Below are 25,779 nucleotides of genomic sequence, written 5' to 3' on the forward strand. Positions count from 1 at the left end.
GATGACCCTGACCCTGCAGCTTGTCCCCGATACCCAGGAGGCCTCGCAGACATCCTCCTCGCAGATTTCCTCCCCCAGTGGAGCGCTATGTGTGCCAGTGTCCAAGAGGCGCTGGCAGTGCCAGATCCTCTCCCCCTGGGGACTTCTCCCGCTCATCCGGCTCCAGCCCCCTCTGCTCTCCCTTCCTCTCCTTCAGCCCCTGTCACCGCTCCTGCCCTGTCCCCCCACCCCACTCCTGCTAGGGCAGAGACATCTGCAGCCCCCTCCCCCACTGGCACACCCTGACTTAACACCAAGGACGGCAGGGTCCACAGACCCGAGGTGGCAAAGGTTTGCAGTCCAGGCGATACCGCCATCATCCGTAAGCTGCCTGCCCTCCCTCCCTCCACCCTCCAGGTTGACATCCTCCCTCCTTCCCTCCTCCCTCCAGGTTGACATTCCACCCTTCTCCCCCAGTTTTAAAAACAGTTGAAGAGTTTACAAAACAGTTTATTTTTGATTACATGTTGAACAGTTCTATTTTTTTACAGTTATTTATTTGAACATTAATTGTTAATAAACATTATATTTTTGAGATTTTACATGGTGTGTGTGTCTCAACTGTCTGGAGGCTGGTGTAGGGATGGCTTGTGGGAGGAAAGGTTTTGGGATGGGGGGCCCAGGCCCACAGGCCCCATTGGGGAGACTTTGGGGAAAGTCATTGGGCTCTAGCTGAGAAGCGCTCACGCAGAGCTTCCTGGATGCGGACCCCCACCTGATGGGCTTGGCAAACAGCAGCTGTCCGAGGTTGCACAAACCTCCCCTCCACATCAGCCATTGCCCCCCAGCCTGGGAGGAAGGCCTCCCCTTTGCTCTCCACCAAGTTGTGGAGGACGCAACATGCAGCCACTACCTCTGGGATATTGCGTTCCCCCATGTTGAGGCGAGTGAGCAAGCACCTAAACCTTCCCTTCAGCTGGCCAAATGCGCATTCCACCTGTAAATGCACCCGTGTCAGGTGCATGTTAAAGAGTTCCCTGCTCGGGTTCAGATGCCCAGTGTATGGCTTCATGAGCCAGGGCATGAGGGGGTTCGCCGCATTGGACACAATGCAGACCAGCATTTCCATGTTCCCAGCAGCAAAGTTTCACTGGGGGAAGAAGCATCCAGCCTGCAGCCTTTGGTAAAGGTGCAAATTGCGGAAGATCCGAGCATCGCGTGCCCGGCCCGACCACCCCACACAAATGTCCATGAATAGTCCACGATGGTCAACCAGGGCCTGCAGCACAATGGAGAAGTACCCTTTTCTGTTAATATAACGGGCTGCTCGATAGGGCAGTGCACGGATGGGAACGTGAGTTCCATCAAGCACTCCTCCGCAGTTCGGGAATTCTAGCCCAGCAAAGCTGTTCATGATAGTGTCTAGGTCTCCGAGGCGGACAACCCTGTTCAGCAGCTCCGAGTTGACAGCCCTTACCACCTGCAGAAATAGATACATACAAACACATGGAAAAGAAAATTAGAGGGGTTGCCTGAGTCCTTGGGAGGTTCCCCCATCTCCTTTCCTCCAAGACTCCTCCCCCCCCCCAGCAATTGCTCTCAGCAGTAGGGTGGATTGAGGCCAGGAGCCCTCCACCACCTCCCCTCCATTGCCCCCCCGCCCTTTCCTGTTACAGCCCCCTTACGCCTCATGGACTGCCCTCCCCAGAGGAACTTACCTCCATCAACACGGTGCCAGCAGTAGATCTCCCCACACCAAACTGGTGTCCCACTGACCAGTAGCTGTCAGGGGTGGCCAGCTTCCAGAGGGAAATAGCTACCCTCTTCTCCAGTGGGATGGCAGGACACAGGTGGGTGTCCTGTCATTGCAGGGCAGGGGCAAGCCAGGTACAGAACTCCTGGAAGGTGGACTTCCGCATTCTGAAGTTTTGGAGCCAAGCCTGGTCATCCCACTGCTCCATTATGAGCTGGTCCCACCAGTCTGTACTTGTCTCCAGCCTCCAAAATCGCCTCTCATGGAAAAAGTTTGGTGGCAAGAACAGTGCTGCTGCATTCTGAAGGAGGGGATCCATGCTGGGTTCAGAATCTGGACTGGGCATTAACAGCATTAAGGTCTCATGGAGTTGCAGCAGCACTTGAAGCAATATGGAGTGGGGCCATTGCCTACACAGGGACAGCTCTGGCTCTGAGGCAATAAAAGGGATCTAAATCAGAAAAACCTCCAAAAAAACCCAAACTGCTGTGGTGTTCCAGGAAGCAGGGCACTCACAGCAAGCACTGCAAAACCTCTAGGAGGTAAGCAAGGCAGCTGCAGAAGCAGAGCAATGGCTGTTCAGGGAGGTCCCTTTAAGCACACGTCTCTGCAAAGGGCAGGCAGCAGCACCAGGAAGTAGATGCTGCCTCCATGCCTTGCCGAAGCGGTTCCAGGTGCCTTCTTTTGTCCACAGGGCGTCTGGCAGTCTGGACGCTCTTTGTCAACAAAGCGGATCGCTTTTTCAATCCGCGTAATGCAGTCTAGACGCTCTTTGTCAACAGAGGCTTTGTCGACAGTGTCTGTCAACAAAAGCCTGTAGTCTAGATGTACCCTGTCATGCTTCTTTTGCCCTCTGCCTTGGAGCTATTCCCCCTCCGCCGGGAGCCTCCAGTTTGCTCTGCGAGGTAGGGAAGGCAAAAGAAGGGAGCAATGATGTCAGAGTCTTCCTCTCCCCATCCTCTTTATCCCATCTCCCCAGAATGCACAGGTGTGTGGCCTCAGAGAAGGGGTAAGGAGGAGGCCGGGCAACGGCATTAGGGTATGCGGTAGATCCTGGATTGATTTAAATTCAAAAAGTGATCTTGTGCTTTAAAAAGTTGCAGACCACTGATTTAAGGGGTAGTCCTGCAAGCAGAAAGTGAGTAACCTCTTTCATGTGCAGAAACCACTGAGATGAATATGTAGTAGTGTGTAGAGGATCAACTCCTCAATCATAATTTCCTCCAGCATATCATTTAAACACAATGGATTGGCATCCAGGTAATAGAAGGGACTTTGCTATTGAAACAAAAATGCATTCTTAAATCTCTGGCCAAAAAATGAACAGGTTATCTTTAAATTAAGAAAAGGCTCAGGCCGTTTTCATAAGTTTGATAATATTTTCCATCATCTCTCCCTCTTTAAAACCTACCTGCCATTATCTAATCATTCGCATATTTTGTTTTTTGGCATGCAGATGAGTCATGAAGCGCACATTACCATGATAAATATTTCATCTCTGTTTCCTTTTACTGTTAGCTCAGCTGCATGATTCATGGCATAACACTATTTTACTTGTTCCATTCTATGTTTATGTCAAGGCTTGACATTATGAACATTAATAATCCTGCTGCAATCACCTGTTCTTACTTAAAAGTCAGCATGAAGCTATCTGCTTTATATAATATTATTCAATTCAAACTAGTGTAATTTGTCATGCCATTAAGTCTGCTACTCACATGTAACCAAGAAACTGTTATTTTATGAGCTGCAGATACAAAAGGATTTTTCTTTATGATTCTCTTATTAATTTATTTGAATATTTTAAAAGGGTTTTTACCATGCTTTAATTTTTTTAAGGTAATGTTGCTGCAGGGCATGATTTCAAGCTCTGCAGTGGTTCCTTACAATGTCACTATAATCGGGCCTGATATGGGCCACTCTCACCATTAGAAGTGCTCTCTCATGCTTGGAGGCAGCTTTGCAGGAATCTGTCCTTTGCATGTTTCTTTAGTTGCTTCATGCACTTTGTGATGATCTGTCTCTGTCTTTTTGGGTATGCCTATACTGGCATGAAAGACTGGTAACATGGTCATGTCTGTCCTGTGTCAGCTGACCTGTGCTTGAACAATGTATTCATTGAGAAAACACATATCTACATACATTTAAATGCACACACATATCTATACTGTCATACACCCCCATCCTTGATTGTTTTTAAACAAGAAAGACCTCAACACTTTATGCAGTGCATCTCAGAAGATAAAGTCATAGGCATAAAATTAAAACTCTTGCCATAGCTCAGAGCAAAACAGGAATTAAGAGTAAACAGGAAGCATACCCTGTTAATCAAACAGCCCTAATTTAACAGTGAATGACAAAAAAGGTTGCAGCAACAAACTTTATAAAACTGGAGACTGACCTACTAAACTATTATTTATTCAAATTGTTATGAGATTGTGCAGGGAAAGTCAGCTGGCCTGGTACCTGCTACACTGTCTGGACTTCCCATACACAGCACAGAAACAATTAATTGGAAACTGAATCTTTCCAGTCTGATTATAAGACTTGCTCTGAACTTAATCATTTGAACAGCCAAAATATTATCATCACTTGTATGTGAACACAAAGTGTTCTGAAAATATTGTGAGTGCTTGAAATGGTTCTGTAAATGCCAAAGTCTCTAATGCAGATGGGGTTTTTGAGGGCTCAGGCCTGAATTCTTAGTCACACTAAGAGTTCTTTACACCACTGTAGCAATGTGAGGTGGATGGGGGCTTCGTATGCCTGAGAATTCAGGTCAGGGTCTTTGTCTCACCCTGCACAAAAGGATCGGGTCCACAGAGTTGTTCTTCTCTTGTGGTAGAAGGCCACAAGAGGAGTTAGCAGGGAGTTCTCTCTGCTTCTTTATTCCTATGATGCATTCCCTTTGTTCTTGATGTCTATTTTCCTTAAAGCTATTAACAGGTAATTATGCTCCACCTCATTTCCAGTGCACATAATATAGCAAGTTAGAAAGATTTACAGAAATAAACCATTATTTATGCATTTATTCATTCTATATATAAAATGGATATATTGATCAGGCTGTAGACTGGGTTTCTAGTATCCATAGAAACTGAAGAAAACTAAATAACAGCACATTTCCTTCCCTTTTGCTGATCTTGAGGAGGATTTCTTAAGCCGTAATCCTAATTGATAATGGACTTTTTAGTATCTTTTATTCAGACTAGAGAATTTTGTCTTTTAAAAACATTAGCTAATATTTTAATTTTTTCATGAGAATTTGGGAGCAGGTAACCCCTGGGACTTGTACCTTTTATCTACTTTATGAAATAAAAACTATTTTCTCTTGTTAATTCTGTTCATCTCATTACAATGCTTTCACATACTGTGCTCTGACTTTCAAGCCTTCCTATTTCTTCAGTTTGCCACAGCTTCTCCCTTCTTGAGAGTTGCTGAAAATGTTGTTAGATACAGATGTCAGAAAGCTATCTGGCACCGAGCAGTTGTTCCTATGACAACAGAATTAGAGAGAGGTACACATTCCTGAATCCTTCCAGACTTCACATACTATCCTTGTAAAAAGTGATCAGTAATAAAAATACACTTTACCACTCTTTTTACTACAACTTATCACTATACATATCAATATATATTCAGGATACCATACTCAAAGAGGCTCTGGGAGACAGACCCATAGTCTCCTATAGACAACCACCTAACCTCAAGATGATTCTTACCAACCACCACAGGACATACCACACTAATACCAACCCTGGTACCTTCCCTTGCAACAAACCCCGTTGCCAGCTTTGTCCACATATTCATTCTGCTGATACCATTATTGGACCTAACCAAGTGCGTTATAAGATCAAGAACACATATTCCTGCGCATCCAGAAATATAATCTATGCTATCATGTGCCGAAAGTGTCCGTCTGCTATGTACATTGGACAAACATCTCAGACACTTCGCTAAAGGATTAATGCCCACAAAACAGATATCAGACAAGATCACAAAGAGAAAACAGTTTCTTGCCACTTTAACCAGAAAGGACACTCTCTAAATGACTTAGCCACCTGCATTCTGCTACAAAGACCTTTTACATCTGCACTTGAAAGGGAATCCTCTGAACTGTCATTCATGTTAAAATTCGACACTTGCCAACAAGGACTTAACAAGTCTTTGAACTTTCTCACCCATTACCAAGACAGTTTCCCCAATTATCACCTGTAATACCATTAACTCACAAACATCCCACTCTCCCTACCTTTAATATCAGCAATTCACAGACACTTACCTTCCTTCCTCCCCCTTCCCACCCCCCCGCATCCCCCTTCTGTTCTGCAATGTGATTTGTCCTTTTCATATTTGTTCATTTTTTTTAATTGTATCCTTTGGTATATATGGTTGTGACTACTTTCTGCCACTATTTGATCTGAGGAAGTGGGTCTGGCCCACGAAAGCTCATCATCTAATAAACCATCTTGTTAGTCTTTAAAGTGCTACATTGTCCTGCATTTTGCTTCAACTACCCCAGACTAACACGGCTACATTTCTATCATCATATATTCAGTGTTCTTATTTGTCACGAAAAACTAAATGTTTTCCCTTTGATGCTGTCACAAATTAACATCCCATTTCTGCTTTGTCTATCCAGTCTTAGAGTACATCTACACAGCAGGGCTAAAGCCAAAATAAGCTACGCAACTTGAGCTATGTCAATTGTGTAGATTAAGTCAAAATAGCATATTTCGTCTTTTGGTGTTGTCTACACAGCAGGAAGTCTGAGGAAGAGCACTCTGCCTCTGACTTCCCTTACTTCTTGTAAAATGAGGGTTACCATGAGTTGGAGTAAGAAGTCCTGCAACTCAAGATTATTTTGACAGTATGTTGAAATAACTGCTTGTAATGTAGAGGTGGACTATGTTATTTCTGAATAACTTCAGTCATTCCAAAATAACACTGCTGTGTAGATGTGCCCTCAGAGACCTTCAGTTGTTAAATACCCCAGTTTACTTGTATTTGCTCTTCCTATCGCCTTACTGATCCATAATATTTAGTTTCAGTTTCTCCTCAATTCTCTGATGAGAGAAGGAGGGCTCAGTCTAGTCAGAGATCATTGGCTCTTTCTCCCTCCCTCTATAGCATGACAGTGGCTTCTTATCCTCCTTATTAATGGGCCAGTTTGCTAATTAGTCCTCATCCAGCCCATTCTGAGTCACCTATTAGGCCCTGTCAGGCCTACTCTGGGAGGAATTAACTAGTGTTTACCTGACCAGAGTACTGGTTTAGCTGTTGATTCCCAGCACTATGTCACTGATACATTTGGCTAACTCATGATTTCGCCATGCTTTTGAGGTAACCCTTGTTATACTGTATTACTGCTGGGATTAAGAAGACATATTACATCAGCATTAAAGGAAAAATGCAGTGCTTTTCGAATCAACTATCTGAATATGAACAATGCAATGTTTGAATTAAATTGGGACACCAACATGAGTGCAGGTATCAAAGGTTAACAGCGCATCTCCTATAATATAACGGGAAGACATGGCTGTAGAAGTGAACAAAAGGCAGATATACATACCAGATACATAGAGTCACACACTTTGTTACTTCTAGAGGTTGAGCACACAGCACACACCAGAGGCTCCTTGCTTCCTCCATTCTTCCCCTCTACCCTAACTCCTTGGCTATGTCTACACTGGCATGATTTTCCGGAAATGCTTTTAACGGAAAAGTTTTCCGTTAAAAGCATTTTCAGAAAAGCACGTCTAGATTGGCAGGACGCTTTTCTGCAAAAACACTTTTTGCGGAAAAGCGTCCGTGGCCAATCTAGACACGCTTTTCCGCAAAAAAGCCCTGATCGCCATTTTTGCGATCGGGGCTTTTTTGTGGAAAACAAATCTCTGCTGTCTACACTGGCCCTTTTGCACAAAAGTTTTTCGGAAAAAGACTTTTGCCTGAACAGGAGCAGCATAGTATTTCCGCAAAAGCACTGACAATCTTACATGAGACCGTCAGTGCTTTTGCGGAAATTCAAGCGGCCAGTGTAGACAGCTGGCAAGTTTTTCCACAAAAGCACATGATTTTGTGGAAAAACTTGCCAGTCTAGACACAGCCCTTGTGTGCCATCTCCCATCCCCGTTCATTTCAGGGACGCATTGTAATCCCTGTTCCCTCATACCACAGGCTCTGTGTACCCTGCCAATTCCTCCTCTCTTATGCTAAGGTCCTCAATTCTTCCCCTCATATCAGGACTCTTTGTGCCCTCCATTCCCACATCTGCCCTCTTCAGAGATTGTGCATCCCTTCATCTCCTACTTCCTCCATCTCCTCTCTTCACCATGGCAATGTTTCTGCATGTCCTCCGTTATTCCCACCTGTACCATGTGTCAGCGTTTCTGTATATCCCTCTTTTCACCCCTTTGTGTGCCCACCCTATCTGAATCTCACAGTCTCTCCTCTGGCTAGGAGCTCTATATACACTCCCACCATTTTCCTTTCCTGTCCTATCCTGTCCTGTCCTGTCAAGGAGTGTACACTTCAAACTATATTACAAGGCTGGGCAGAGCTGAGATGGGGGCATTGTTATAATGGAAGGTGTTAATGAGCAGTTAACTCATATGATTAATTCAAAAAATTAATCACTGTTTTAATCACCCTGTTAAACACTGAAATTTAAACATTTTTGAAGTTGGCATCACAAGGTATTTACATTCCAGATTTATGTCCCTTCATGCTTCAACCACCATTCCAGAGGACATGCATCCATGCTGATGACGAGTTCTGCTCAATAAGAGTCTAAAGCAGTGTGGACGGGTGGATGTTCATTTTCATCATCTGAGTCAGATGCCACTGGCAGATGGTTGATTTTCTTTTTTAGTGGTTTGGGTTCTGTAGCGTCTGCATCAGAAGGTTGATCTTTTAATATTTCTGAAAGCATGCTCCATACCTCATCCCTCTCAGATTTTGGAAGGCACTTCAGAATCTTATGCCTCTAGTGCTGTAGCTATCTTTAGAAATCACACACTGGTATCTTCTTTGAGTTTTGCCAAATCTGCAATAAACGTGTTCTTAAACCAGATATATGCTGGGTCATCATCTGAGTGGGCTGTAGCAAGAAATATATGGCAGAATGCAGGTAAAACCAAGCAAGAGACATACAATTCTCCACCAAGGAGTTCAGTCACAAATTTAATTAACACATTTTTTTTAGAGAGAGTCATCTGCATGGAAGCATGTCCTCTGGAATGGTGGCCAAAGCATGAGGGGGCATACAAATGTTTGGCATATGTGACATGCAAATACCTTGCAAAGCCAGCTATGAAAAAGTCATGCAACACTTGTTCTCAGGAATCATCTATATACATATTTTAGAATGCATCTGTCTGTTGTGAGTCCATCTGTGCTTATGTGAGTCCGTTTGTTCAAGAGTTCCTCCAAAACCATAAGAGTTAATACACAGTGCCGAAAAGCTACTACTTACCACATTCTGGTAACCCTTGTTATAGTGTATTACTGCTGGGATTAAGAAGACATATTACATCAGCATTAAAGGAAAAATGCAGTGCTTTTCGAATCAACTATCTGAATATGAACAATGCAATGTTTGAATTAAATTGGGACACCAACATGAGTGCAGGTATCAAAGGTTAACAGCACATCTCCTATAATATAACGGGAAGACAGAACCCTGACAGAAACCTGGGTGAGAGGGGGGAGGCTGTGACCCTGCATGCCCTGACATGTTGCCTTGACACAGCACCAGGTACAAGGAGAGACGGGTTGGTCCCAAGGGCCCCGCCACAAATGGAGAGTAGATAGTACTGACCTGGGTATGAGAAGGTTGATTCAGGTTGGTCAGTTGTACAAAGTAGAAAGGCAGCTAACACCCCCATACTGCTGCTGGACACCAACATCACCCAGCCACCTCCTGCCCTCTGGCTACAGTACAGGCAGGAAGGGGTTAAGCCCTAAGGATACATGAGCACTAGGGTCCAGTGAACCTGACCTTAGGGGCTTCAGTGAACCTGGCCAGAGAGGTGGCTCAGTAGGGGAGAGTACTAGGGGCCTGAGCAGCCCTGCACTGCCTGGGGGCAAGCCCTGGGCTAGAGGGTTTTGAGCTTTCCCTGGGTACCAGCCCAGCCAGAGGCAGTGGGGGTAGGAAAGAGCCTGCCAGCCAGGCTGTTGGTGAGCTGAATGATCTGACCAGAGTTTGGTTCTCTGCACAGTGCTGGGAATAAGATACACCATGCCAGGGGTTGAAGTATGGAGGAACAGTGGAGTTAGAAGGGGTGAATGGGCACACCAGAGAGAGGGCAGGGAGAAAGGAAACCTATCAAGGGCCAATGGGTAGGTAGCAGTGATATGTAACCAGCCACTGCCTGCCCACATTTACCAGCCACCACAACAAGTATCCAGTGCTGGCAGAAAAGGAGGTGGGGGAAAAGCTGCACTGATGGATCAGTGGAGGGGGGGGGGGGGAGGTTGCCAACCCCCAACACTGCAGTTTTGCCCCACTCCCAGCCTGGCACACTTTCCCACCCCATCATTAGTTACTACATTCCCCTCCCTCCCTCACTACTGGTGGATGGGCAGCTGGCAAGCAAGAATCTGGCCAGCAGTAGGACCCACCACTACTGATGGGAGTGGAGAGAGAGAAAATACAGAACAATTTGCCCAGGTTTTTTTTTTAAAGTAGGGACCCCTACAGGAGGGATTTAAGTTCAGGATTGTCTCTTTTAAGAAGGGACATGTGGTCACCCTATGTTTATAACATTACCAAGGTTGCACCATTCCTGTCTGGGGGCAGGACAAGAAGCTGTGCATACCTTTCTCCCCGTTGAGGGAAGAGAGTGAATTTTTATGAACTTGGGCTATGCAGATTTTTCTACGCAGTGCAAGACAGTTTTTTTTCCAGCTTGTCCCCCAAAAGGGACATGCACATGAGTGCTGGGTGAGTCTTCTGGCACAGAACTGACTTCAGTCTGTCTGCCTCGGGGGTGGTCCTATCTATGTATGTGCTGCAAGAGGCTGGAGAGCCCAGTTCAGCAAAGCAGGGAGAAGGAATCCAGGCCATTGGAGCAGGAGAGCAGCAGTGAATGACAGTACAACAGGTGAATGCCAGAACAGGCAGGTCCAACCCATCACAACTATTTCTTCTATCTCTTTTTTACAGCACAAAAATAAATATGCAGTGAGCACTGTGCATGCTGTATTCTGTGTTGTAACTGCAATCAAGATATTTGAAAATGTGGAAAACATCCAAAATATTTAAATAATTGGTATTCTACTATTGTTTAATAGCATGCTCAATCACAATTCATTTTTAATTGCTTGACTGCAGAGTTCCTTGTAAGTTGCTTGGCTGCACAGAAACCTAGTATGTGCTAGGCAAGTGTTCAGGGAATACCCCTGTTCTTGGACCAGCCCCTCCCTTGTACTGCCGGAAACCAGCCCCAACCCAAAGCTGCTGCAGTTGGAGGAGGGGTGCCATTTTCCCTGTGTCTACTCAGCCATGAATCTGCCTCTGCTACAGGAAGAGTGCAGCCTGGCTCTCCCCCTTCAGCACCTTCTCCAGCAGATTGCCCAGCACCATGTTGATCCAGGGGCAAGCAGGGTTGGGTGTGTCAGTGACGGTGTGATGGGGCCGATGGCAGCAGCCACAGTCACCGGGCTCAGCACAGCGGCAGCAGTGGGTATGGCCGCAGTGCAGGGTCATCGGCTCACACAGCAGCCGCCAGTATGGGTAAGCAGAAGAGCAGTGCTGGCAGGCTGCAGTAGGTGGAGTCGCTCAGCACCTCGCCTGTCCCTTTGGGGTCAGGGTGGCAGGCGCAGCGCCTTCTTACACAGGCTGAGTACCAGGCTGTTGACCAGCTCCCACACCTCCTTGGGACACAGATGGGCCAGCCAGGTGGCAGCGCTCTAGGCCTCCAGGGCCTCAGCCATGCACAGGCTGGAGTATCCCCCCGGCGCAGGCAGAGGTTCCCCTTGGGCTGTGGCAGCTTGGCCAGCTATGAGCCATAGAACTTGGCCGCTTGAAGTTGCTGCCGTGAAAGGCTTCCTCGGCCACCTGCAGCATCTCAGTGCAGGGTCCTGCGCTGGGCTTCATGCCGCCCATTCTGCTCACCAGGCCACCCTGGCCCCTACACCATGCCGCAACTCCCCTCAGCATGCAGAAGCAGGAAGTGGTGCTCCAGCCTGCAGCTGTGCAGCAACCACAAGGCTCAAGCAACAGCACGGGCTCCCCACTGTGTGGGAGAGAGGGCTCTGTGCTCAAGCCGTGGAGCTCCTGGGAGACAGTCGCAGACCACTAGTGGTCCACAGACCACACTTTGAGAACCGCTGCTGTGAGCTGCATGGCAGCATGGCCCTGAAGCTGCTTAATCAGGGGCTCAGGGCTCTGCACACAGAACTGCAGGGCTGGGGGAAGGGCACTTCTCGCTCAGTGACAGAGCGGCGAGTCTCTCCCAGCTAGCAGTGAGTGTAGTTTCTACCCTCTTAAGGCATCAGTGGGTGTCTAGCAGGCAGGACAGAGGGTTAAATACCCAGGGCTTAAGTTCAGCCTGAGGTGTCTGGAGCAGAGCTCCGATAAATGTATTCATTTATCCACCTCCCCCCCCCCCACCTTGAGTTTTATTGAATGGTGGTTGTGTGAAGGGGGCTTTGGGATATTCTGTATAAGAATTTATAATGCACACCAGGAAGGAAAGGGTGAATCCCACACTACGGTGGAGGAAGTGCCACCTTTCAGATCCCCATACCTCAGCTGCCATCCCCACTTTGATTGTGGCCCCCTGATCTGGCCAAGAGGTCATGCAGAACTAGAGGACTTCTCTATTGACTCTGATCTCTGAGCCGCATTGTCTTGAGTCCCAGGACACTCTGGTGGACTGTAACCACAGTGTCACCACACTCACAATCCACCCTGAAGGGAGATGGGGTGTACATACACTGCTGCAAAGTGCTGAGACCTTAAGGTAACCCTTGAATCCTCGAAGGAATGGAGGTTTCATTAGTCTTGCCTGAAAACAAGGATCAGCCATCAAAAGGCAAGTCCTCAATAGCTTGCTGGACATCCAGCACAATCCCTGAGGACTGGAGCCTGGACTTTTTTGACACTAACTGCAATGTCTGCCACATGAGGGAAGATTGCAGAGATGTTTTAGCCATCAAGCAGCAAACACATGAGATTCATCCCAGGCAGCACTGGCCAACTGGTCCTCAAATTTAGCCACAGCTGACCAAATAAAGACATTATATTTAGCTGGACTTGTTGGTTCACAATCCTCATTTGCAATGATGATGACATACATGTCTTCCTTCTCAGAAGGCCCAGATGCTTTGAGTCTCTGTTCTTGGGAAGGACTTGAACCTGCCCTCCCTGTTCTTGTTGGTATTACTGCTATGACCTGAACATTCAGAGACAGGTGAAAAAAAACCTCCTTCTGTCCCTGTACTGGCCCAAATAGTGCTTCTCCAAAGGCTTGGCCATGGGTAGTATTGAGGCTGATGTACTCCTAAAGGCCCTTGAAGGCTAGAGGACTGCCTCATTAATCAAGAGGGCCTCTCTCCCAGGAACAAAGGGCTGGAGAATGGGCACAAGTTTATGAGTATTCTGGAGAAAATTCACCCGACTAAGCAGGAGTGAGGCCACCTAATGCAAAAGGTCCTGGTATACGTTGAAGTCCTGTGGTATGGAAGTGGGGGGAGGAGGAGGGAGAGAATGAATCAGGAAAGACTGTGTCATCTGGGAACAAGGACAAAGCTGCTAGCTGAACCAAAGGCACTGTGTGTGCCAGTCACTATTAGGAATTTCAACTCCGCACCAGAGGCAATTCTTGAACCTGGTAAAGGCATCATCAGGGAGCACTGATGCTAGCACTCTAAATTACTAGCTATTTACAGTAAAACCAGGCTAACAGATAAATTGCTAGGTTATGGAGCAACAACTGCACAGAGATTGGACTCCACGGGTGGACTGAGGGGTGTTGGGGTGGCACCGTTTGGTATAGCCAGGGGAGGGATACAGGCACAAGGCACAAGCACCCCCTTCTACAGGTACTGCTAGGCAAAAGTCTCCAGCTCTAGTGCCCGGGCACACCCACACCTACTTGGAATACACGCCTGTATCCATTAGAAGAACAAAGTACTAGGTTTAATCCCACCAGATTCCTGACTAGGGGAGGAAATCTTCTAGCTAAGGATTGGAAAGGCTTCCAAGTGAGGCTGTAGAATCCCTGGTATTAGAGGTTTCCAAGAACAGGTTAGACAAGCACCTGTCAGAGATGGTCTAGATATACTTAACACTACTTGATGGGGGAGCGTAGACTAGATAACCTCTCGAGGTCCTTCCAGACTTATATTTCTGTGATTCTCATTGATATATTGTCTACACTACCCTCCTAGTTCGAACTAGGAGGGTAATGTAGGCATACCGCACTTGCAAATGAAGCTTCATTTGCAAGTGTGGTATGCCTACATTACCCCGCTAGTTCGAACTAGCGGGGTAGTGTAGACATACCCTTAGGCTGGCTGGAATGTCACTTGACTACATACTGGTTCTAAAAATCAATTGCATTGCTAAATATATATTTAGCTAGACTTGTTGGAATATATGGAATGCTTGAGCATTTCCATGGTGTGTTTTCTGCAGAAATAGTTTAATATGTGAAATATTATACAGCTACCCATTAATTCTGCTACTGACAATGACTTTTGGGATAGAGCTACAATACACAGAGGCTGTGCCTAGACTGCATCCCTTTTCCGTAAAAGGGATGCAAAATAGACACATCGCAATTACAAATGAACCGGGGATTTAAATCCCCCCCGTTTCATTTGCATAAACATGGCTGCCGCTTTTTTCCAGCTTGGAGCTTTGCTGGAAAAAAGCGCCAGTCTAGATGCGGATCTTTCGGAAAATAAAGCCTTTTCCGAAAGATCCCTTATTTCTTATTTTAAGAGGAATAAGGGATCTTTCAGAAAAGGCTTTATTTTCTGAAAGATCCGCGTCTAGACTGGCGCTATTTTCCGGCAAAGCTCCGAGCTGGAAAAAAGCGGCAGCCATGTTTATGCAAATGAAGCAGGGGGGGATTTAAATCTCTGCTTCATTTGCAATTGCGATGTGTCTAATTTGCATCCCTTTTATGGAAAAGGGATGCAGTCTAGACACAGCCTTAGACTGGGGGCAATGAACACTGGAGGTTTACTATATCCTATGCTCTGTCAGTCAGGTTTAAATGGGAGTCAGTTCCTAGAGGGCTACCGAATTGAACTGCTAGACATATATGCTATTCTTGGGTAGTTATTAGTGTGCAGATTTAATAACCCTTTTTTAGGGTAAACATACTAATCTAATCTGTAGAGGACAAGGGCAGGAGAGGAAGGAAGACAGAGAACCTTTCAAATATAATCAGTGTGATGGAAGCAAAATAATGTCTTCCCAATGTCTACAGCCAGTCTTAGTTACCTCTTGCAATTGTTATTTTCTTTGTGTTGGTGCTATGGTAACTACTCTCCATTTATTGTTGGCATGTACAGGAGATCTCCAAGAATGAACTCCTTGACCTTCCCAGCTGCCACTGACTTCTTTTTATAGGTAATACATTAAGTTGGGATTTTCTTTATATACATATGAATCAGTGTTGGCAAGAAAAAATAATATGCTGCTCAGAGGTTATTGCTACCTATTTGACAGTTTTCTTTAATGATTTTAATGTTCTATCTAAATGCAGATAAGATCTAATGTAGGGTAAATTTAAATTAATAAAACTTCCAAACAATGGCTGAGGCATAGCAGCCATTTTCTCCAGTGCCTGCTACCTGATGTTGTGCAGAGAGTATTATTCAGCAGAATAGCGAAATGATGCCTAAGAATGGCAGGTTTATTTTTCATGGAAATTAGTTTTCTACTGTAGAAATAATCTGAACATCAATAGTGCAGTGAATCATTATACAACCACTGAATTGCTATTGATTTAGTGTATTAGCTGATACAGCAAGTACTGTCAAGTTTAAAACACTCAGGCTGCATCTAGACTGGCAAGATTTTGCACAAAAGCAGCTGCTTTTGCGCAAAATCTTGCCACCTGTCTACACTTGGCCGCGAGTATTTGTGCAAGAACACTGACTTTGTACTGTACAAAATCAGTGCTTCTTGCACAAATACTCTGATGCTTCCGCTCAGGGATAAGCCTTCTTGCTCAAGTACTATTGCGCAAGAGGGCCAGTGTAGACAGCCAAGTTAAGTTCTTGTGCAAGAAAGCCCGATGGCTAAAATGGCCATCGGAGATTTCTTGCGCAAGAGAGTGTCTACACTGGCATCGATGCTTTTGCACAAAAGCATCTGTGCCAGTGTAGTAGCTCTCTTGCGCAAATACTTTTAACGGAAAAACTTTTCCGTTAAAAGTATTTGCGCAAAATCTTGCCAGTCTAGACACAGCCTATAGGAATTCATAGTTCAATCCCCCTATTTTGCTGCAGTTAGTTGGTTCGCTCTCTCATGCTTCGGGTACTAATATAACATTAATGAAGCATAACAGAGAGATAGACTTTAGGACCCTAGACTAGCGGTTCCCAACCGTTTCCAGATGGGGACCCATTTTGACAATTGAGGAAGACTTGGTGACCCAGGGCAATTCAAAAAATGTGTGAATGGCTCCTTAAGAGCCACCTGGGGAGATACCTGGCGACCCTTTTGAAATTTAATGGTGACCCATATTTGGGTCCCGACCCATAGGTTGGGAAACCCTGCCCTAGACAGACATGCAGGACTTCATGGTTAAGGCAAACACTGTGTGAAGGTGCACTTGAATGTGTCAAAATAAGAGGATATAGTCCTTATCTACGACTATGTCTACACTATAGCCTTTTTGCAGAAAAACATATGTAAATGAGGCTCAGCGTGGAATATCACCGCTCCTCATTTACATAATTAATGAGTGCCTGTTTTTGCACAAGAGGCTTTTGCGCAAGAGCCATTCTTCCAGAAAAAAATGCGGAAGAACGGCTCTTGCGCAAGAGGGGCTTTTTGCACAAAAACAGGCACTTATTAATTATGCAAATGAGGCATGCTGATATTCCACGCTTAGCCTCATTTGCATATGTTTTTCCGCAAAAAGGCTATAGTGTAGACATAGCCCCCATTAGGCAATAGCCTTGTTTGAGGAACTGGTAGTCAGTGGATCAGTTGACCTGAACTAGTATTTGATTTAGATGTAAATGAGGCAAGGACAAACCATGGTTAACATAAATAACCCTAGGGTCAGAGCAGCATTGACCATGGTTTATCCTAGTTTCTATTTATAGTTAAACTGTAGTCAGCCAGAATTGAAATGAATGGACTGTGAACCAGTTCAGAAACATTCTCTAGAATCTGCAGACAACTTGCAATACCAGCGGCTAGAGGCCTGATTGATTTTCATTCTTACTGGTGAGTATTGACTTGGAAACCTAGGGTGTGTCTACATAGCACTGACCAGGCTTTTGTTTTGGACCCTGGGGCAGAGCAGATGGGGTGCTGCTGGGTTGGTCCAGTAGCACCGAGGAGCGGCGCTACTGGAGCAACCCAGCAGCACCCCAGCTGCTTTGCCCCAGGTGTCCCCAAGTCAGCTTCTGCTGAAACTGACCAGCGCTGACTACAGGAAGCTCTGCCCCGGGCTTCCTGGAATCAGCTGCTGATCAGTTTCAGCAGCAGCTGACTTGGAAACGCCTGGGGTTCTTAAGTTGATTCTGTATGTAAGTCAGAACTGGCGGTCAGTTTCAGCAGCGGCTGAATCTGGACGCCAGTTCCGACTTACATACAGATTCAACTTAAGAACAAACCTACAGTCCCGGGGACTACCTGTACTTTTGAGGCTTTCCTGCAGTATAGATGTGCTATTTCAAAATGAGCTATTTTGGAATAGTTATTCTGAAATAACTTATTTTGAAATAAGTGTGCAGTATAGACATACCCCTAATGACAATTTAAAATGTCAAGATTAATTATTTCACTGATGATCATTCAGCAGAAACATCTTTCCACTAGGGATTATTAGATGAAAGGGCATGGAGTAGATGGATACTTTCATGAGTTTGCTGGAGTGGGAATGTAGGAGTTCAACAAAATTCCCACCCTTCTCAGCAAACAATTTCAAGTCATATCTCTGCCTGCCCACAAAAGAAACCTCCTACATTTTCCTGTCCATCAAAAGCTCCATGTCTCTAGTCATCTCCAAAAACGCTGAACTGGGAAATTGTCAATACAGAACCCTGCTGCATGATGAAATAGAATTATTTAAGGACAACATAAGCGAAGGTAAATTTCATGTAATATACCAGGAAATGTGAACTATCAAGGTGATTATTATTCATTTTAAAATCAATAAAGTCTTCCATTTTTCAATTTTACTTCCAGCTGGCTTCAGAATTTTTCGTTTGCCACACCAGACAGTTAGAGAAACCTGAGATCTGGGTCAGGTCCAGCTTGCACCAGACCTCAGAGCACTATAGTCATGGTAAATAAAGTCCTCTTTAAAACTAAATTCTGTAAGCTTCATCTGAGTTCAACATAGGGTTAGATAAATAGCAGGATAAGAATAAAAATGTGCCATGTCACCCAAACACTATTTCAGGAAATGATGCAAACAAGGTACCCATCAAACAGCACACGGTATAAATATTTTGCCACTTAGAACATTGCATAATTTTTTTTTAAAATGAAGTGAAGTTCTACCTAACAACTTTCAACACCAGTTAATTGCACCATATGTAACTTCTCTGAATACTCAAAAAATTTGTACTCAGTGGCTCATTTATGTCACACAGTGAGTTTACAGTGTACGGGCCTGATCCAAAGCTCACCAGTGTTCCCTCTAGGACAGAGCTACTCAACACATGGCCCGTGGGCCGCATGTAGCCTGTGGCCTGTTTGTTTGCAGCCCACAGTGCAGTTTAGGTTTAGGCAGGGCTCAACATATAGGTAGGACCCTTTGAATATTGCCTCCACTGGGAACACGCTCCATAATGGCTAGTCAATATAATGGTCTTCTGTTGATATGCGTTTTAGTAGTTAAATTCCTGGACTGTCATTGTTCATTAAAAGTGCTGTCATATGGATGGAAATGGGGAAACTATTGCATTTTATTAATACCAACAGGACTGACTTAAATGGGGCCTGGGTGTTGTGAAAGAAGCTATTTGCATATACATGCAACCACACTTAAGCTGCAGCCCTCGGCATGTGCTGTGAGTATCATTGTGGCCCCCCGGGCTTCCAAAGTTGAGTAGCCCTGCTCTAAGATTTTACATCCATGAGTGGACTGAGTTTTGTCTTGTGCACCAATATTGAGGCCATGTGTGCAGACCAAGGAGTGCCACACACAGAACACGGGCATGCCTGCCCGTGTGAGATGCCACCTGCTCCCATGGACAGCGCTGCTAGGTTTAGATATGTGTGCAGGCCCCATGAAGGGCCAGGCTACTCCAGGCCCCTCTCCTGCCTATGGGATCCCACTGTGGCCAGACACTTCCCTTGCCTGCTTGTCTGTTGGTGAGGGGGGGTGAGATGCGAGAAGCATGGTCCTCTGGGCACCTCGGGGCCCCTGTGAGGCAGGGCCTGCTGTGCAGGCCACACATGGCCTTGCTCCTGGGACATCCCCGTTCTTCGGTCCGATCACTGTTGGTCGCTGCTCACAGAGGAGGGCACGGCCTCAGGGACAGTGTCTGCATGGATGACTGACCGCCTCTAACTCTTTGTATTCTCCACAACCGGACCAGCCGTTGCTGAGGGGGAGCTGAAAGCACACGAGAGTCCAGAAAGACCTCATGCAGCAACATGTCAGTGTTCTGCACAACATGCAGCAGACCCTGGCGCAGAAGATCTGTGAGGATGCTGAGTGGCGGAGCCACATGTGGTACCAGCTTGTGCGGCAAGCTGACAACGTGTGCCATCATGCAGGAAATGATGGCACATCATGCTCCTGCTTCCCATCCTCCTGCCCCCTTCCCCACTATGCCCATTCTCCTTCCCCTTCCCACTGGTCCCCAAGGGATGCCTCTGGTCCCTCCCCAAGCGATGCCTCTGCCCCCTGTTATGTCTATGCCACTTCCTCCAACTCCCTGCCATCCCTGACCCTGCTCCAGCCCCCCCTCCTGTTGTCCCAGGCCCCACCCAACCCCAATTTCGCCAAGGTTGCCGGACCCAAGGTGGCACTTCCAGCCACCCCACATGCCACGCCCAGCCCTGAGCTCCCCTTCTTTCTCCCCTCTCCAGGTTCTCAGCCCCCCCTCCTCCCCAGTTTTTTATTGAAAGAAAAATACAAAGTTCATTTTGTTCAAATCAAAACAGGTGTGTTTATTGAGACTGAGGGAAGGCGGGAAGGGAGGGGTTGTGGTGGGAAAGGGATAGTGGAGCAAGGCATGTGCCCGACCATTCCACGAAAATGTCAGTAAACTGTCCATGGTGGTTGACCAGGGCCTGCAGCACCATGGAGAAGTAGCCCTTGTGGTTTATGTATTGGGCTGCTTGATGAGTTGGTGCACGGATTGGGATGTGGGTTCCATCTATGGCTCCACCGCAGTTAGGGAACCCCGGGCCAGCAAATCCTGTGACAATTGGGTCCAGGTCTCCCAGGCAGATGACCCTGCGCAGCAGGATGGAGTTAATGGCCCTCACAACCTGCAGAAAGAGACAAACACACAAAACAGAAAATGAGAGGGAGTGCCTGAGCCCTTGGGAGGTGCCCACTCCTTTTCCCTCCCCTGCCAAACACTCCAGGAGCCACCCCCTATGAAGCCTCCCACCCCCCAGCAGCAGGGCTGTGTGAAGGCGGGACAGCACAACCCCCAGGACTGAGGCTTCTCCCCCACCCCTCACTCCCCCACCCCCCTTTTCCTAGGGTTCCCCTTTCTAGGACTCCCCCCCCCCCGCAGGGACTGTGTCCTGAGAGTGCCTTACCTCCATGAGGAAGGCCCCAATGGTGGACTTCCCCACACTGAACTGGTTGCCCATGGACCGGTGGCTGTTTGGGGTGGCGAGCTTCCAGCTGGCGATGGCGACCCGCTTCTCAAGGGGGATGGCAGGCTGCAGGTGGGTGTCCCATCATCAGAGGGCAGGGGCAAGCCAGGCACACAGCTCCATAAAGGTGGCCTTCCACATGCAGAAGTTTTGAAGCCACTGCTGGTCATCCCACCGCTCCATGACCAGCCGGCCCCACAACTCAGAACTGGTGTTTAGCCTCCAAAACCGTCTCTCCACCGTGGGGTGAGGTTGCAAGGGCCTTGCTCCCCCACACAGGGAGAGGGTCTCAAGGATGAGCTTGGTGTCGAGCTCATGCAAGGCCATGAAGGCAGCCTGCACAAACTACTGCAGAAACTGTAGCATGGCAGTGTGGGGCCATCGTATGCTCAGGGGCAGCTTGGGCTCCATGTGCAGAAAAATGCTGTGGCGTTCAGAAGCTTGGGCAATCAGAGCACGCACTGCTAAAGCTTTGCTGTCCCTCGGAGAGGCAGGCAAGCATGCAGGAGAAGCGGAGAAATGGTTGTCCAGGGGGGTCCCTTTAAGTGCGTCTCTCAGCTATGCTTAGGCAACAGCACTCAGAAGCAACTGCTGACCTAAAGCCCTGCCTGAAACTGGTTCCGGGTGGCCTTAAATACAAGATAGCATCCAATGAATGTGGACGCTATCTTTCAAAAAAGCAGATCACTTTTTTTTGATGCGCTTTTGCTATGTAGACACTCTCTTGCAAAATTTTTTTTCCAGAAAAGCTTCTTTCAAAATCAGCTTGCAGTCTCGACATAGCCCCAGCCTTTCAAAGAGCTTTAAAATCATTTTACAAACAAAATTTCTGTAAGAAATCAGTGCTTTTTGAGGAAATACTATGCTGCTCCCGTTCGGGCAAAAGTCCCTTTTGCGCAAAACTTTTGAGAAAAAGGGCCAATGTAGACAGCTGAGATTTGTTTTGAGCAAAAAAGCCTAAATTGCGAAAATGGCGATAGGGGCTTTTTTGCGCAAAAACGCGTCTAGATTAGCCACAGATGCTTTTCCGCAAAATGTGCTTTTGCGGAAAAGCGTCCGTGCCAATCTAGACGCTCTGTTCCGAAAATTCCACGAGGCGTACAGATAGTTCGGAATAGCTTGCTGGTCCGAACTATCTAGCCCGTGCTGCGTGTAGCTGCGCGGCACGGGGTTCGAACAAGCCGGCATTTAAAAATGGCGCCGGCCGGCTTATGCAAATAAAGCCCGGGAAATTCAAATCCCGGGCTTCATTTGCACGTTCGGTATGCATACATTACCCCGCTAGTTCGCTCTAGCGGGGTAGTGTAGACATACCCTATAATACCTTTAATCCACTCAACTGGCTTTCCCAGGCTGACGTAAATTGCAGGCCCAAGACAGATGCTGCTAACTCAGGGTATGTCTACACTACCCCGCTAGTTTGAAGTAGCGGGGTAATGTATGCATACCGCACTTGCAAATGAAGCCCGGGATTTGAATTTCCCGGGCTTCATTTGCATAAGCGGGGAGCCGCCATTTTTAAAACCCCGCTGGTTTGAACCCCGTGCAGCGCGGCTACACGGGGCTCAAACTAGGTAGTTCGGACTAGGCTTCCACGAGGTGTACCGGTAGTTCGAACTAGGAAGCCTAGTCCGAACTACCTAGTTCGAGCCCCATGTAGCTGCGCTGCACGGGGTTCGAACCAGCGGGGTTTTAAAAATGGCGGCTCCCCGCTTATGCAAATGAAGCCCGGGAAATTCAAATCCCGGGCTTCATTTGGAAGTGCGGTATGCATACATTACCCTCCTAGTTCGAACTAGGAGGGTAGTGTAGACATACCCTCAGGATTTACTTTGAGCAATTCTGCATTCAATTATCCTTGCCAGGAGCTTTCTCATTTTTCTTTGATTGATGGTTTGCATGATCTCTTCCATAGTTAATATGTCTGGGTTGATATGAAGATCTTCTTTTGCCTCCTGGATGTTTGCTTCCTTTTTCGGTGGCTCCCTGTCCAACAGTTCTTTGAATGCTCTGTCCAGCATATTTCTTGATCTCTCTGTTGTTTGTAGGTGACCTTGTTTGTCCCTGATGAGAGTGTTCGGGGGTGCCTGCTGTTTACCACTGATAAGCCACATAATTTTGTAGATGGTTTCTTGCTCACCAGAAGCAGCTGTATCCTCTGCTTGTGTTGCCAGGTGATCAAGATAATATTATTTGTCTGTTCTCATAACTTTGCTGTACTATTTGTGGTATTTGTCCTTTAGTTACTGGGATTTAGAATGGGAAAAGGTAGAGAGAAGAGCAACAACAATGATTAAGGATATGGAATAGGGATGTTAGCATATAGTTGTTTACATGGTTAACTGATAAACCTGGGCTTATCAGTTAATCCAAACAACTACATGCATACACCCCTTGCTGCCCTTGGATCAGAGCCAGCAAGAGGGGATGGGAGCTGGTTCCCAGAGGGAGCTGGCTTTTAAGCCAGCTTTCCATGCGTGACAGTTTCGCAGAGCTGCCTGACTCCCCCTCCCTCCTGCTGCCTCCCACAGAGGCAGCAGTGTAGGAAAGAGGTGGGAGCCAGCTTGAAAGCTGGATCCCCACAAGCAACAGATCCTGTGGAGATGCTTGCCCCCACACCTTCTGCCGCAGCCTCTGATAGAGAGTCAGCAGCACAGAGAGTGAGAGAGGCAGGTGGGACCAGTACATGCGGGAAGCTAGCTTTCAAGCTGGCTCCTTGTGCAGAGCAGCTCCTGTGGAGCTGCCTGTGCTGCTATCTCTATATCAGAGGCAGCAGTACAGGGCGACAGGCGAGAGCTGGTTTGTGTGGGGAGCTGATTTTTAAACCAGTTCCCCTTGAAGACTGCCTCTGCCTGCCACCCTGCACTGCTGCCTCTGATACAGAGGCAGCAGCATAAGGTATTAGGGGTCTCCTAAGGAATGGGACTAGGAGCTGGGAGTGCACTGGCTGCCAGCCCTGCCCCCTGGGGGGAGAAAAGCATTTTAGTAACCATTAAAAAATTTTGTGGTTATATAATTACTAAAATAACTGCTATCTAGCATCCCTAGTATGGAACAGCTTTCATGTGAGGAGAGATTAAAAAGACTAGCACTTTTCAATTTGGATAAGAGATGACTAAGAGGTTCTATAATGGAGGTATATAAAATCATGAATGGTATGGAGATAGTTAATAAGTTAATAATATTTACTCCTTCATATAACACAAAATCTAGGGGAAAAACAATGAAATGAACAGGCAGTAGGTTTACAACAAACAAAAAGGAAGAACTTCTTTACCCAATGCACAAACAACCTGTGGAACTCATTGCCAGATGATGTTATGAAGGCCAAAACTATAAGTAGGTTAAAAAGAAGTTGGTAAGTTTATGGAGGATAGTTCCATCAATGTCTATTAGCCAAGATGGCCAAGGATGCAACCTCATGCTCTAGCTGTTCCTAACCTCTGACTTCCAGAAGCTGGCAATGGACAAAAGGGGATGGATCATTCAATTGCCTGTTTCACTCATTCCTTCTGAAACATCTGGCATTGGTCACTGTCAGAAGATACGGGCTACTGTTCTGACCAAGAATCAGGCCTGTACCTACTGATAGGCAAAACATGCAGCCATGAAGGGCACCACGAGATTTGGGGCACCAAACTGCCAGTCCCATCCCCTAGCTACCCACCCCTGGCTCAGTGCCACTCTAGCCATTCCCCACCCCATTCCTCAGCTCAGAGCCAGGCTGGTCGCCTGTAGCCCCATCCCCCTGCCGTCCCCACTCAGCACCAGTCTAGAAGGTCCCAACCCCCAGCTGCCTTGCCAGTGCTCAGCGCCCAGCCACTGCACACCAGGTGCTGGCTGAGTGATCTTCATAGGCTAGACTGAGCAGGGGGCAGCCGTGCAGCAGATGGCTGGAGTGAAGCAGCACTTTCCCCTTAAAAGCACTGCTTCTCTCCAGCCAGCTGCACAGCCATCTGCTGCTCCTCCAGCCTGCATGGCTGCGCCTCCCTCCCAGCCCTGTCTCCATTTACTGCAATGATGTCCAGTCTGTCTGGTCTGGGAGCGTTGACAACCTCTTTCCTCATGGCTTCAGCTCCCCCTGCACTCCTTCTGTGCAGAGCAGCTGCCCCAACAGCACAGGTAGGGACAGCCCTGCCAAGAATGGCTGTTCTGTTCTAACAACCTGGTACAGAGGAATATTCTGCCAAGCAGGTTACACTTAGATCATAATTAACCTTCCTTTTTAATATGACAGTTTCTCCAGGGAAATTTTGATAGGAAGAGTCCCATTTAGCATGCTTCATAAAGTTTCTATTTTCTATGCATATTATTTAACTGACAGTGGAATAGCTGCCTCAAGAGTGGTTACAGTGCTCATGATCAAATATTTCTTTTCCTGCTTTCAGACTATGTATATGTTTTTCAGTTGCGTTGTCCCTGAGAGGCCACAGCTTCCCATCACCGCTTTAGAAACAACTCATCTGCCAATACTTTGACTTGCTGACTGGAGATGATGGCAGGAAGCCACAATTGCTCAGTACGTTTATCTCTCCACATCTCACAACTCTGACTGTGCAAGGCCATTTGGTAGCAAGAAGCTGCGGTAACTGCAAGCAACCACAAAAGGCTAAAGGGGCATATCCCATTTTCTTACAACACTCAGAATAAATGCAAAACAAGTGCTTTTTTACAAAACAAGCAATTTTCAATTCTAACACACACAGAATAATAACGTGGGTGCAGGTGCCTTAATTTGCTCTAAAACAAAATCCCCTCTGCAGATTCAAAAATTCACCCCTCCCTGGCATTTGGTTTTGTTAAAGAAATTAACAACATAGAAACACAACCAGAATCGTCTCATAGTCCACCCTGAGTCTTTGCAGGTTGGAGCAGAGGTGGGCAATAAAAGGACAATGGTTCACCAGGGTTAGCCACTGGTGGGCTTCTGCCACTATATTCACCTGCATCTCCGCAGGTATGGGCAATTGCAGCTCCTATTGATTGGAAAAGGAGATCCACAGCTAATGGGAAGTAAATATGGTGGTGTAAGGGCCCACCAGGGGCTAAACTAGGCAGA

The sequence above is a fragment of the Pelodiscus sinensis genome, chromosome 1 (assembly GCF_052426305.1).
Source record: "Pelodiscus sinensis isolate ZL-2025 chromosome 1, ASM5242630v1, whole genome shotgun sequence".
In the NCBI taxonomy this organism is placed as follows: Eukaryota; Metazoa; Chordata; order Testudines; family Trionychidae; genus Pelodiscus; species Pelodiscus sinensis.